The following is a 14528-nucleotide window of genomic DNA, read 5'->3' on the forward strand; positions in this document are numbered from 1 at the left end:
ATTACAGATATTGGAAGTGAAGGTCCTAAATCAAGAATCCCATTTGATGACAGGCGTGGTACACAGAAACTCCAGCTGCAGACTGACAACCCAACCATACATGAACATCAAACTGTTCACCAGTTTCAGTAATTCCCTTGATTTGCAGACAAGCTGCTCTTACCAGTGATCTGTCCTTCTAGAACAATACCCATTTGTGGGGTTTTTAAGAGGTTTTTAAGAGTTGCCTTCATTAGCTGGTTTAGGGGACAGGGCACACACATTGGCCCTTGGCACTCTTAACATTAAGGTTCTCTTGGTCCAGAAAATCAAGGAAATGAAGCCATTGCAATTCCCAACTTCACTTCTGTGATCAGCATTAAAATAATTCATGGGAAATCATTAAAATTTTTAATGGGCATAGCCTGAGTATTTATTATTAACTGCCACAATATAAGACATGGTAAAGGAAAGCTCATCTTTCTCTGATTTTTTTTTTTTTTTTAACTCAGAAGCAGTGAAATGACAAAACACACGCATAAATATCCAACAGCCTTCCAATCTGTCCAGAGATGCTTCTTAGGTGTTCTGCACTTGTGGGCTTCTCCTCAGACGTGTGACTCCATGCAGCACCTGCACATTTAGCCATGGCACACAACATGGACACAACAGACCCCGAGGATGCAAAGTCCATCACACCCTCCTTGGGCTCTCACTTCAAAGGAACCTCCTCCTACTCCCTTCCACCACCAGCCAAACTTTTCCTCTCTCAATGAGCTTTTTCCAGCGATGAGGCACAGCCTTACCACAGAGAAACAGCCACAGTCACGGTCTTTAAGGGAGGGAAAAAGGAGGATGAGGGCTGAGAGCACCCAGTGCCGGTGGCCCTGTGGGGAGCCGGGTCGCTCAGGGAGGAAAAGGGCGAGGAGGAAGGGGAAGAGGGCACGGGGGGGAAAGAGAGGTGGAAAGGAAGGGCGAGAGAGAGACGGGGGGCAAGGGAACACGGGGAAGAGAAGAGGGAAGGAGGAGACAAGGGGGGAACGGCGCAGACGGGGAAACGGGGGCCCGGCCATGGCGCGCACCCCCTCACGAAGAGGCGCCGTGCCCGCGCGGTCCGGCGAGCGGAGAGCGGGGGCAGAGCGCCGGAGACACCCTCCCACCGTCAGGTCCCCGTCTCCCTGTCCCGTCCCGCCTCGGTCCCTGGCCATCGCCACTCACCGGGGCGCCGCGGCGGGAGCGGCACTGCCGCCGGCCAGCGACCCGGGGGCGGGACGGGACGGGCCGCGCGAGACTCGCCGCGCGGCTCTCGCGAGACAGCGCCCCGCCCCGCCGCGGGAAGCAGCCAATCACAAGGCTCCGCTTCTCCCGCCTCCCTCCGCCAGCCAATGGGAGCGCGCCGCCCCTCAGCGCCTTGCCCGCCCCTCAGCGCCTCGCCCGCCCGTCGCTGTGGGCTGAGGGGCTGAGGGCGTTCCTGGTGTTTAGGTTTTGAGATGTTCCCTGTGTTGAGGTGTTCAGGTGTTTGACATATCCTGGTGTTCAGGTGTTCCCGGTATCCCGGTACCTCCCGGTGCGGCTCCGTGAGGGATTGTGTGCGCTCTACTTGCCTCCCCGTGTGTTCACACAGCCGCCGCTGCTATCAAGTCATCCCGGCTAAATCGTTGCTAAAGGAGAACATCATTTGTTGATGAAAGTTGTGCTCAGGGACCATCCTCCCGGCTCTGCCTTTTGTTGCTGTGTTAACAGCAGAATAGAGACCCTCAGGCGATCCTGCCTGCACCCACAGCCTGACCAGCAGGACCATTTTTACCTGTGATAGTTGGCCTGTGGAAACGTTTCGATTTTATGTGTATTCACCCCCACTAGGATGACACAGAAAGGCTTGTTTGTATTGTGTCAGTTCTCTGCTGACAGCAAATTCTGTCATACTCAGGGTATTTAACATCACTGGGTATTAAAAAGTTGCTTTTTGCTGAAGATTAGCTCTACATCTGGCTAAAAAAAGAATTCCAGCCACAGAAATGCCCTTTCTATTTTGCACAGACTGATGAACATTAAATTGGTCCTAACAATATTCACACAGCAGGTCTGAAGGCTTACCAAGATGAACACCTTGCAGAAGATGTTTCTTCTATATATTCACATAACTTTCACTTGAAATAAATCAACATGCAGAAAAGCTTAAGATATTTTTCCTTGCATACTCATTTCTCTCTTTTCCAGTTCTAAATAAAGAATAGCAGCCCTTAATGGCTCATTTGTCATTTTCCTGCACATGAAAGGCAATAATTGATTGTGACAACTACACTTGCTCCATCTTACTTTTCAGTTGCAGTCTTTTTGGAGTTGTTTTTTTCAGAAAAATAATTTACCTTTCAAAATGCAACCTCCTCCATATTTATCATATCATACTACACACATTATTTCTTACTGTGGTTGATAGTACTTGTCTATTTTCTTTTCAGCTAATATTAAATTCCAGGGAGTGGCCTGTTTGTAGACCACCATGGTTTTAAAAACAGCAAATACATCACACTTCTTAATGTCACTTTGGTCTTGCACTATAAATATCAGAGAAATCAAAAATTATTTCAGACCAAAGTAGAAGCTGAATATGAGGACTGTTAGCAACACATTCCTCAGAGAGAATTCAATGTGTCAAACCAAATGTACTTCTTCAGGATACTGAGTCATTGATCAGGACAGAAACTGTGATTCTGTCTTCTTCTACTGAAGTTGAACAGGAAAGATGAAGCTTTTTTCTTGGAAGACCTGCTCTTAACAGAGCAAGGATACTTAATGTGTTTGTTTACACATATGTTGTAATGGTTTGGGGTTTTTTGGCTGGAGATTTTTTGAGAGAGTAACAGGTAGGAGATAAGATTACTGCATTATGATATTTTTGAGAGCAAATTTTGTCTGTTCTTTTCTGCTCACACCAACACACATCACTTTTTCTTCTGTCTTTCCTCCTGCAAGGTCACTCAGGATTCTCCCTTTATTGTTTTGTGTAGCCTGAATCATCACACTCATTCATTCTCTGTTTTTTCCCCTCGACCAATGCCACGGTGATCTCTGCAAAGCACTGCTCTCTCAGATGGAAAGCTGATCCCTGAAGCACTGATCCTGCACAGCACAGGTGTCCAGGCTTGCCCATGTAGTCACAAGGCTAAAAATGATGAGCAGGGCAGGGATATTGGAATCTGATCTTCCATCCAGGAGAGCACTTGCTCATGGTTGCCAAGTCATTCCCATCTAACAAGTCAGACTTGTGTGATCTCCCTGCTAAGTAAATTTTACTGTTTCTTTACCCTAATTGAATCCTTAGCTTTGTGCTTTTGAGAGCACAAGAGGAGCTTGACATTTCCATCTTGCTGAGAAGGATGGATGATCTTATCTGGGCCTACATAAAGAAATGAATAAAACTTGTTTTGAAATGCAGCTTTGAAGAAGTAGATCTATTTAAGTCCTTTGCAGTTGTCAATGACTTGAAGATCCACCATCATCTGGTGGTTTACTGGAACAAACTGGTACAGCTTCACAGGTGATGCCCTGTGTGTGCCAAAATCACATAAGTCCGAAAGTCAGGTGAAGATTGTGGCTAGCACAGGTCTTTCCCATGAGAAATCCTTTTGTGTTTTATAAATAAAGATAAGGTTTGGATGTTATTAAAAACAGTGTCCCAAGACTTGGACGGTGCAGACCTGGCCAATCAGGCCTAGGGGGAGGTTTTTGACTGACCAATCTGGGTGACTTTTGAAAACTCTCTATGTATGATGAAATCAAAACAATAAAGGTTTTTTCCTTCTTGCCACTGAGAACTGGATTCTTCTCTCTGCTAGTGGCTCAACAGCGACAAAGATAGTGTGAAGAGATGATGCTTCACAAGATTTAGTACACAAGGTAACTAATTGAGACTGACAACTTTTGGAAGATGCAATTGGAATTACCTGTGCATAGAAAAGCTTTATGCAAACATTTTCTTTTGTTTTGCTAAGTGAAACATGAAGAATTTTTTTATTGAGGTTTTGGTCACAAGTTTCCTAGCTCCCAATGCCACAGACCAATGAAATCCAAAGTATCTCATTGAATTTTTGATTTTGAGTTTTGAACACTGTGAGGTTCCATCTCTCTAATAAGCCTACATGAGTCTTTTCCACCCAGTGCTGTGGATACCACTTATATTGAATCATGTGCATTAAATTAGTCTTTTTAAATTTGGAATATGATAAAAATATCCACTGAGCAATTAAAGGTCAGTTTTTAGCATCAGGAAAATTCAGTGTGATTGATGCATGACAGCAAGAGTGTTTCTCCTTTAGGGTTGGATAATTAGTAAGTATTTTTGTTCTCTGCTCTTCAGTGTGTTAACTAGCAGTACAAAATGGGCTTTCTTGAACATCTCTGTGTTCTGAGAATTATGGTGAGGCAAAAATCCATCAGTAAGCACTGAGCTCATGCAGGTATGCTTGGTACAGAGAGGTCCTGAGGGCTGGAGGAACCTTCTAGGCACAAGGAATCAACAGATCAATCCAGTGATCAGCAGATACAGTTTCAGCTTCCTTTAGGTTATGGTGTGTACTAGTGTTAGCACAAGTGTGTAAAGCAGTAGTAACTGCCTGGTGCATCTGCTATGTTTCACAGCCAGTGAACATCTTTTCCATGCTCAGACTGGAGAAGAATCTGCTTAACACATGCTTGGGACATTTGCAGTGGTCAAGAGAATGGCAGAGCTCTCCTTTCATAGCAGGATTCCAGCACAGGGGCTCAATGGTTTGTGCTGCCCTGTTGTCTCCTGTTTATCCCTAGAAAATGAACATTGCCTGGAATTTTGAAAGTTCTTATGCAGTTGAATATGCAATTTCATTTTTCTGCTCTTGTGGGCACTGAGGGTGGCTTTCTCCCTCATCTGAGGATTAATAACTTCCACTTCTCTTTTAACAAGAGCCTAGTGTCATCATCAGGTTCTGCAAACTGAGATTTAGGGAAGCACACAGAACATTTCCACTTTGCATCCTTTCTTGCAGAATTTCAAATCTTAATTCTTCTTACCTTTATTTTGACTTTACTCTGTCTTACAAAAGGTTTTTTTCAGTCAATCCAGATTTCATATATATATAATGATGCAAGAATCAAATGGTATAAATTTCAATAATTTTGGATCTGTTCTTTCCACAGGAGGTTTATTTTGCATCATTCATTGATTTGTCTCTCGTACCAGAAAGAAACAAACTCTCTAAAATGTTCAGGTTTTACTAATGGAGAAAGAATCCATTCTCCAGAAAGTCCTTGTTCTTCTTAGGAAGTCTTTTGTAACTTCCAGTTAGTAATTTTGGTTTAGGGACAAAGCTCTCTTATTTGAGTGGAATAAAGTTACAGTGACTCATTACAGTACTGCTAACTTTGATTCCATAAATGTTTTAACTCGAGCTTTGCAGCAGTACAAAAGTGGGAAGGCAGATGGAGCTCCTGCACACCGAGTGCCAGCATGCCAGTGTTTAACGTTTAGACATCATCCACCTTTGGCTCAAGTCTTTTTCTTTTCAGTTTATTCATTATTGTATTTGTTAAACTCGAACTGACTCCTTTTTCAATGGCACAGTAATGCTAATGCAAAACCTAATTTCAAATGAAGTTATTTGCACTGCCTGGTACAGTTCAAATCAGCATCACTGATTTTGTCAAAATGGAAGCTTTCAGAACAGTTTATCGCTAATTTGGTCTGAACTATTTTTTGAGGGAAATTTCTTGGTAATCACGTTGATTATGTTGTGTAATAGATTTCCTAAGAAGTAATGGAAAGCACTGGTCATTTGGACAAGCTGCATTTTGAATGGAACAACCTTAATACAGAATAAGCAAGCAGTGGATTTTGTCCCTGATCATGCAGTTTCTGCTCATTCTAAATTCCCACTGATCTAATTAATCTCAATTGGAAAAAGAACAATGCCTCACTGACTGCCCCAGAAACCAAATTCCTCTGTTAATGTGTTAAGCAAACATAACAATAGGCAGAATCAACATTTCTGCCTCTGCTCCATGGGGAAATCTCAATGTAGGATCACTGCAAAGGTAGCAAACCAGGCAGCTCTCCATGGCTTTTCAGTTGTTAGTCCTTTAAAGATGCAAAAGGGGCATGTAGCATGTGGAGGTATTTTGTGTTACCTCTTGCTGGCAAGATAATCACAGCTTGCAAATTAATTTCAAGTAACCAAGGATTTTTCAACTCACCGACATTGCTGTATGTCACAAATGCATGAATGAATAAAATTTTGTTTATTGTTTGGAATTCACTTGATGAAACTCTAAACTTGACTGAATTGATTCAATTAAAGTAACTTAGAATATTATCTCCAGTTTTGCTTTGCTTCAAATCAGTAAAGTAGTAAAACTTAAATAGCAGATTTAGGCAGCACATGGACACTTATTAATTTCAGGCAGCAAATAGCATTAAATGTTCTTTGGTCTATTTTTATGTGTCCTCAATAATATTATTTTTTACTACCGCCCTCGGCTGCCACTGAAGCTCTGTGGTGGCTTTTGCTCCATCCTTCTGCCTGCCCCAAGGTTTGCTTTTTTTTCGTCTTCACTGCATTTCCCTTCAGTCCAGTTGACAGACCTGCTGAGTTCACAATAATTGTCAAAAGATTCCTGAGTATTTCTAATGATTTGTTGGATCTAATTTGACCAAAATTTGTTATTCATCCAACTGAAATCAGTAGTTTTAACATTAATCATTAATCATTAATTAGTCTGAAGTTGTTCCTATTTCCAGATACCAAACCTACTCCAATTCTTTATGTCTATTGCTGCCTAATGTCATTTTCTTTCTCCACTCGGCCATTTATTTTTCTGAGAAGTCCCTTGATCTGGTGTTGAAACACAGTCATATCTTGTACAGAGGCTCCCTATCATCAGCACAGCTCCACTGTTCCCATAAATTTACTTTAAAACTTTGATAAAATATTAAATCCCTATACTCTCACCCACAGAGTTTCATAATTTTAGCACATATAGGCTTGAAATGAAAGTATTTTAGTGACAATACACACACTTGAAATAACATTTTTATATATTTATGAGGTGTTTGTATTTCCTATGGAAAAGTTTCAAGCGAGGTGCCAAATGTCCTGGTTGGGTAAGGTGACCGGTTTTGTAATGTTATTCCACCATTCATATCGGAAGGGTGTTAACTCTGTGACCTGTTACATTATGATAGAAATGAGGCAGGTGGTGAGCTATTTTTCATTCCAAGGGAATATAAATAGTGAAGGGGGGCAGCATGGTGTATACACAGCTCTTTGATTTATGCAAGCATATTGTGGAACCTGTTTGAGTGAAGTCAGATATAGAAATCTTCTGTTCCTGAGACCAGTGGGAGATTTGCTTTCAGAGAGCTTGCAGGGTTTCTCCTTTTCATGTCAACCATCCATCTGGTTACAGCTGGGATCTGACCTTTCTTTTTACTGAACACTCTAGGAATAGCTTAAATATATGCCAGGATGTTCCACGTGTTGGGGAGACACTCAATGAGCTGCTTCCTGTCAAACGCAGAATTTTTAGTCAAACCAGAAAAGCCAAAGATCTTTCTTTTCTTGTTCACGCTCTGTGTTTCCTCTCAGAAATCTTCCACGTGAAGACTTTGTCCCGAGAGGTCTAAGTCAGGTAACCAAAGTCAGGGCACTCTTGGTTGGGGAGCCCTGAGGTGTGGTCAAGGTCTTGCAGCAGCAACTGCTGAGTGTGTTTGCTTTTTTCCGAGTCCACACCTCCTTCCTGGCTTTGTGACATTTGCAGCACAACACTGATAAAGATCTTTCCCCATTATAAAGTCATGGCACAGTACTGGTAAGCAGCTCTCCCTTTCCTTGGTGTGAGGAGTGTTTTGGACAATATGCCTTTGTGTCTGGCACCAGCTCTGCTCCCGGGGAGCTGTTCCAGGCCATATGTCTGTAGCAGAATAACATCTTCTGTCTGACAAAAGGAGATAATTCAGCCTTCATTCAAAAGCAAAAATGGAGACTCTGAGTAATTTCTACTAAAACTATTTCACTGAAACGATTTCTCATTTTTTAACAAAGGCATAGGAAAAAGAGCCATGTGCCTTGTACACTCTTCCAGAGATTAATGCCCCATAATTCTGGTCCAGTGAAATAATTAAGTCTGTTAAACCATTTTGGTGCTTTTAGCAGTGAAGTCATGGTCAATGAGTTCAAGCTTTTTAAATACACATTATATACTCAGAACAGCTCTCCTCTAGTGTGTGATGGCACCTTCATAGCAGGAACCCAGAGATACACATTGCTACAAATTGGAGATAGCCCCACCAGTACAGTTACAACCTCATTACAATCCTTAAATTCACGTGTGTTTCTGTCATAAAATAGAAGTCAAGCCAACCAACCCTATACAAAACACTTACAAAATTTGCCTGCAGGAGACATCCCTGTCAGCACTCCAGTGCTGCCCTCTGGTCCCATGTTGGGTAAGTCTATGGATATGCATCCTTAGCACACTGCTATCAGGAAAATACTTTAATTTTATTTAGATGTTCGAAAAACATCTAAAGCCAAGGGAGAAATTTATACCAGAACTGTTTGGTGTGGTTTATATTTTTGGGCATTCTCTGTGTATATAATGTCCTCACAGGTGGCTAATCTCTAATGTCACTCCTGACAAATGGATCAGTCTGGATTTGGAAAACCACATGAATAAATGCACCATGATGTGGCCTTTATGTTTTAAAAAATCAGTCTAAATAGCCTTAATATGCCCCTAAAGAAGTGGAGAAAGAGAGGAAACTGATATTAGGAAATGGAGAAGCCCACTTCCCTGGAAGATTTATGTGGTACAGTATGCCAGCCTTCAGCAGCATACATCAGGTTTGGAGAGGTTGATGACAGGGTATTTCTATTTTGCTGAGAGGGCTCAGCTCTCAATGACTTTGGCCATGTCTGATGCAGAGAAAACCATGGCAATGAAGCAATAAATTTTTCCTACTTCCATTTGCAGGTGTTTCCTCCCTCACCTCTTCACCACACATGCATGACTTCCAAAGCAGTTCAGGGTGAATCCTTTGTTTGTGTCCTTTTCCTTCGGTTCCTTAGGGAAAGGACTGTACTGAAACCACATGAAACAACTACTAAAGATACCTTTCCTGGCTGATAGACAAAGTCAAGGATCAATGCACAACAACAGCGTGGAAAGATAACAGCAAAGTTAAGTAGATAAAAGCATCACAACATAAATGCTTAGAAGACTCCTAGGGTTCTGACTTCTGCTGTCATGAAATCTTTGAGTTTGTTCAGTATCTGATAGGAAAAGAGTCCAAAACCCACAGAAGGTAAACCATGCAAAGGGGACTTTCCTTGTTCAGTAGGGACAGAAATTGTGCCACGATATTAAGACAAAATGAGTATTTGTTGTAAGGTGGTGTTGGTTACAGCATGTTGTCCTATTTGATTTATTTGAACTTTTCAGTTTTATCTTTCCTCCTCAAATTCTGCCTGTGGGACAGAACTCAGCAATATGCAAATATTGCAAGAATATTGCAACACATCTCAAAAGCTCATAGTATTTCCCTATGCTTTTATTTATACAAAGCTAAAATAAGGGAGGATCCTTTTTTCCAAAAACAGACATTTAGTAAAGCTGAAATTCAGCTCAGTGTGAACTCTGCAATTTGTTCATAATATTGGATTCCACATTGGATCTCTAAGTGCAATAATGTGAAATGTCCAAGGGGTTGTGCAGACTCTCATTTTGGGAATTTCAATGAGAGCAAACACCAGTGCATGTTAGAGCAAGGAAGAAACTAAGCTTGTTTTAGGAATTGGTATCAAGGAAGAACCAAGGTAAAATAGGAGTCTTGTAGAACTGAGTAAATGATTTAAAAATATTTGTAATATGTCTGCTGCAGAAAAAAGTCACTCAAAGATGAAGGTAAGTCCACATTCTTTAACCTCCCTACCTGCAGCAGGTAGCCAGGGCAAGCAGATCAGTTAAATGTGATGTGTGGGGAGAAAATAACATTTCCACACAATAATTTATGCTCAGTATTTAATTGGTGTATAAAAGCACTGCTAGCAAAGTCATTTCATGCATATTTAAAAAGGCTGTTTCAAGTGACCAGAGACAGGAAGGCCACGAAAGACTTGTGGATGGCAAGTTTATAAAAGGAAAACAAATGGAAGGGAAATAAAATCCCTTTCCAGCAGTATTTGACTTTCCTAACCTAAGTGATAGACATAAGCAAACTTCTCATTTCATTCCTGACACTTAGCAATGTTCCCGAATGCTTTCAGATCCCTTGGACCTTTCTTCTTTCCCATCACTCAATGAAGAGATAAGTTATCTTCAAAAGGCTTAGATATAAAGTCTAGTGAAATTACAGAAATAGAAATATGTACTAATCAGAAAAGCAAACCTACTCTCATATCTAAGTTTACATGAATACTATCAGTATTTAAGCCAATAAACCATTTGATTTCCCTTGTGCTTCTCAGTGTTTACCTCATTTTGACTTAGCTGTTAGATTATTAGCTTTGCTTTCTTGCTTCAAAAAATTCAGAGGAAACACAGCAACAACTTCCAAACAAAAAATTCTCCATCTTTGCTGAGCACTGTGGCAGGGAAAAGAGCTTTGATTTTGTTAGGATACTACAGGCTTGAGTCAGCCCCAAGCTCATGGTGAGTGGAATAACATCTTTGTACTCTTTTTTCACACCTAATCTTCCATCACAGGCTAGAGCTCTCCTCAAGGTATTTTTCTTTAATTGTGCCAGTCCCTTCATTAGGTAAAACCATAATCACAACTTCTGTTGCATTCCAGCAAGTTTGCAGCTCAGGATTCCAGCTGGATCACTGCTGGGTCTGTAGAGCTGCACTGAACCTCCAGTGGGATGACAGGGATAAACACTGGACAATGGCAAACAATCCAAAGCCAAATTCACCAATGCCACTGGTAAGGTTAACAAGACTTGATGACTGCAATACCATATAAATTCAAGCTACAGATTACTAGGCAGCTCTTTTCCCAGCAAACTGCAACTGTACATGTAAATTGTCCACTTAAAAATCTCAAGTGCTTTAATTTCCTGGAGCTATTTACCATCTTGGAGACCACAGGGAGAACTTCCTTAAAAGGGTAAGGAAAGCCACTGCTCTTCTTACAGCCAGAAGAGTTCTTACAAACAGATCATCCTTCTGGCCTTGGGCTGATTGAAGAAAGAGCATGAAAAAATTAAGAATATTTTGGAATGTCATTCCCGGGGGTGAGAATTTTTGCAAAAACTTTTATTGTCACTTATAAAAGACAGTCAGTTGTAGATGACATTAAAGAAATGTCCTGACTTTTGTAACATTGCTGATGAAAGGGAATCACACAGGTAAACCAGCTCTCAGAACATTCAAGGCTTTAGAAATTGTAACTGAATTGCTCTGAAGAGAAATTGATAAAGCACATTAAGGTAGAACATGTTGGCAACTTCATCCATTCTCAATTTCAGTTCATTTCAAAGAAGGGCACAGGTGTCCATTCTGAGGTCACTGATCAAGGTTCTCATGTTATGACTATTTTTGTACACTTCCTAACACTCCAAAGACACCCAGATCATCAACAATCATCTTCCCAAAGCCTTTAGAATATCAGGGCGTTTTCTCCCAGTTCCAAGTTTTACAGGCTCCCAGTTCCAAGTTTTACAGCACTTTGGGTAAGTGCTCATACTGGTTTAGATGATTGCAGAAACAGCTATGTCAGACAAATTTTGGTGGTTTTTTTTCTCATTTGAACTCTGTACAATCAGTTTGGAGAGGGGAAGTCTATAGATTAGAGTCTTGCAGTTATTTTCTGCTGGGCTGGGTGACAAAATGATAACCTGAGGCAGACTGGCCTTACCAGGGTGGCCGGGGGCAGCTGGTGTCAGACTTTTATAATAACACTTCTCCCCAGCACTGAAAAGCATTCAAGACATTTCCCTTCTGTTTACAGCTCTTCCCATAAATGATATTAATCTGAAGTAGAGCTTGTGAGGCAAAGAGCACTTCAGTGTAAACCTTCCAAGGGTGATACCAGCAGCAGAGCTGCACTCAGGCAGCCTTGTTAGGAATTGTTTCCCTCTTTGCTTTTCAACGCTTGAGCCACTTCCAGATTGAGTTCTTTAAAGAGCATTTGCACAGAGTCTGCACCAGGCAGAGAAAGTTCTCTAACTCTGCTCTTCTTCCCCAGGTTGCCCTTGTTCCAGGTCAGTACAAGGCTGAATTTCCATAGGAGATTTGGCCCATAGGCAGAGATATTTTGGATTCAGTTCCATTTGCTGCAAACTCTCCCAATTTATATCATCCCTTATGCTATGCTAAACACACAAGTACTTTCCTTAAAAACTGTTACATAAATTAGGGCATTACAGTTTTTGGTATGACGATCTAAAAAAATTCTTTTTCATGAGAGAAAGAGCTGCAATGAATTACTTCTTGTCACTCAATAAAATATACATATTTAAATCAACAAGAGTATAGTGTTTTCATAGGAATTGCTTATATCATCTCCAAATTAAAACAGCTGAGTGGTTTTAACTCTGTGGCAGCTTCACTTTCAGTGCATGTAAATCTTACACATAAAACAGTATTATGCCAGGCTTCAAGTCCTGTATTTGCACTAATAATTCAATTATTTGGCCATTTTGTTGAACAAATTAGAAGTAGATGTACATTTTTTTGCATTATTGAAGAGCTAATAATGTTGTTTTAGCACATCCTATCAGCAGGATTTCAGTTCAGGGATGTTCAATGTCCAAATCAGTCAAACTGGATTTAATTCAGACATCTAACTCCCTCAGGCCTTGTTGGAAAATGTCAGCCTAAAATAGCTTGTGCTTGAGTACAACAAATGAGAAAGGCACTTCTGATGTATGTATTTGTATGTCCAAATGTCACAGAGTGTTGGAATGGTGACTGAGCCCTTCCTGTGGAGCTGAACTGCCATGCACAGAACTCAGAGGAGCTGCAGGAGTTCCTTCCACCTGCACAGCACCTCCCTGAAATCAGGGAAAGAACTCCTGCCTTCCCCAGGTAGTGAGCAGTGATCATAGGAAGGATTCAAACAGCTGCCCTGAGGTACCAGTGCCAGGCTGGCCCAAATGCCAAGGCTTTGCAAGGTGAGCTAATGCTCTAAACAAGACTATCTTGGGTGACTGATGAGTCAAGAACAGGATTTAATGCTCCTCAGTAACATGAACACAGAAAGCAGTAAACATTCCCTGACTTGCTTTTGAACAGGACCAAGTAAAATGTTTCTCACCTTCATTTTCATTTAGAGAAATAGGATATCAGAGGTAGATGGAGAATTAATTTAATTTTGTGTTTCAGTAAATGCAGCACAGAATTTACAAACACCTATTTCAAAGATCAGTTAATTACCTGCTGCCCTGAAGCTCTCCTGGAAGGAAGGGAAAAGCTTGTCTGAAAGATGCTGAAAGGTAAATAAAGCATTTAACATTCCAGAGAAAACATAAAATAGCCACAATTTTGAGGGCACAGGGAGAGCACACAGTAGAAAGGAAAAATTCCAAAATGCATTCTTTATGGGCAATTGCTGAGCAAAATCCCAAAGAATATATATGGGAAATTTCTTTAATTCTTTCACTTAACAGAAGAAAATCAGTGATAGGAAATTTCTTTGATTCTTTCACTTAACAGAAGGAAATCAGTTACTCTGTGTTTTTTCATCCTGAGGTCATTTTAAAGCAGCATGACAAAAACGTTCTAGTAGAAATAAAGAATTCTGCATTATCACCTTGATCTAATGAAATCATTAAATATTCAGAAGTTCTTAAATAAATATTTTTAAACTTCCTCATCCTGTTTATTTATAGATTTATTATTAAAAGCTAAACCTTTGGACTTCCTTTTTTTTCCTTTGCAATAGGTAATTTATACCACTTATACTGAAAAGCAGCAAATTGCTTTATTTTTCAGTGTTATGAAGAGCTATACTATGTTTCACTCAGATTTCTATCAAAGCTGCTTGTAAACAACATTTGAATTAACAATTCAAGTGTAAATTTACAATTCTACTAAATTCAAATAAAATTAAAACAATCAAAAGTAAAATTAGAAATACTATTGGAATTCGATTTATTTTACTACAGGTTTGTTAAAAACTGCGTTTGAGAAAAAAAGCATCTTATAGCATGAAAGATATAGCACCTGATATTTAGTTAATTACTAATGGATTTTTTAAAAATATAACTCAAGACTTGAACTATCTATATCCTATTTTTTGCTACAGTTTTCCCACTGTTTCTACTCAGCTTACCATGAACAGCAAGAAAGAAAATGCAGAGAAAAGGAGAAAACTTGGCAATATTTTGCTCTTTTTCCTCACACTTAAGGAGAGAGAGTCCTTCCACAGCAGGATGTTTCACAATTTGACATTTGCTTTGTCAGCTCCAGTTTGCATCTCTTATGATTACTAATAGAGACCTTGGCTGCATTTTTCCACATGCTGTATTTTGCAAAGATTAGCACAGAAAATTTAAAGACAACTCTGGTGAATA

General features: G+C 40.4%; 1 protein-coding gene across 1 annotated transcript in view; it reads right to left on the reverse strand.

Annotated features, from left to right (window-relative positions):
• LRRC28 (leucine rich repeat containing 28) overlaps positions 1-1312 on the reverse strand; it is a 51244-nt gene extending 49932 nt beyond the window's left edge. Inside the window, exon 1 of the mRNA XM_085070370.1 lies at positions 1198-1312. The gene's annotated coding sequence lies outside the window, so the exon portion shown is untranslated. The remainder of the gene's footprint in view (positions 1-1197) is intronic.
• Positions 1313-14528: the final 13216 nt, after the last annotated feature.

This window comes from Lichenostomus cassidix, chromosome 10 (genome assembly GCF_008360975.1).
Source record: "Lichenostomus cassidix isolate B80296 chromosome 10, HeHo_3.0, whole genome shotgun sequence".
NCBI lineage: Eukaryota > Metazoa > Chordata > Aves > Passeriformes > Meliphagidae > Lichenostomus > Lichenostomus cassidix.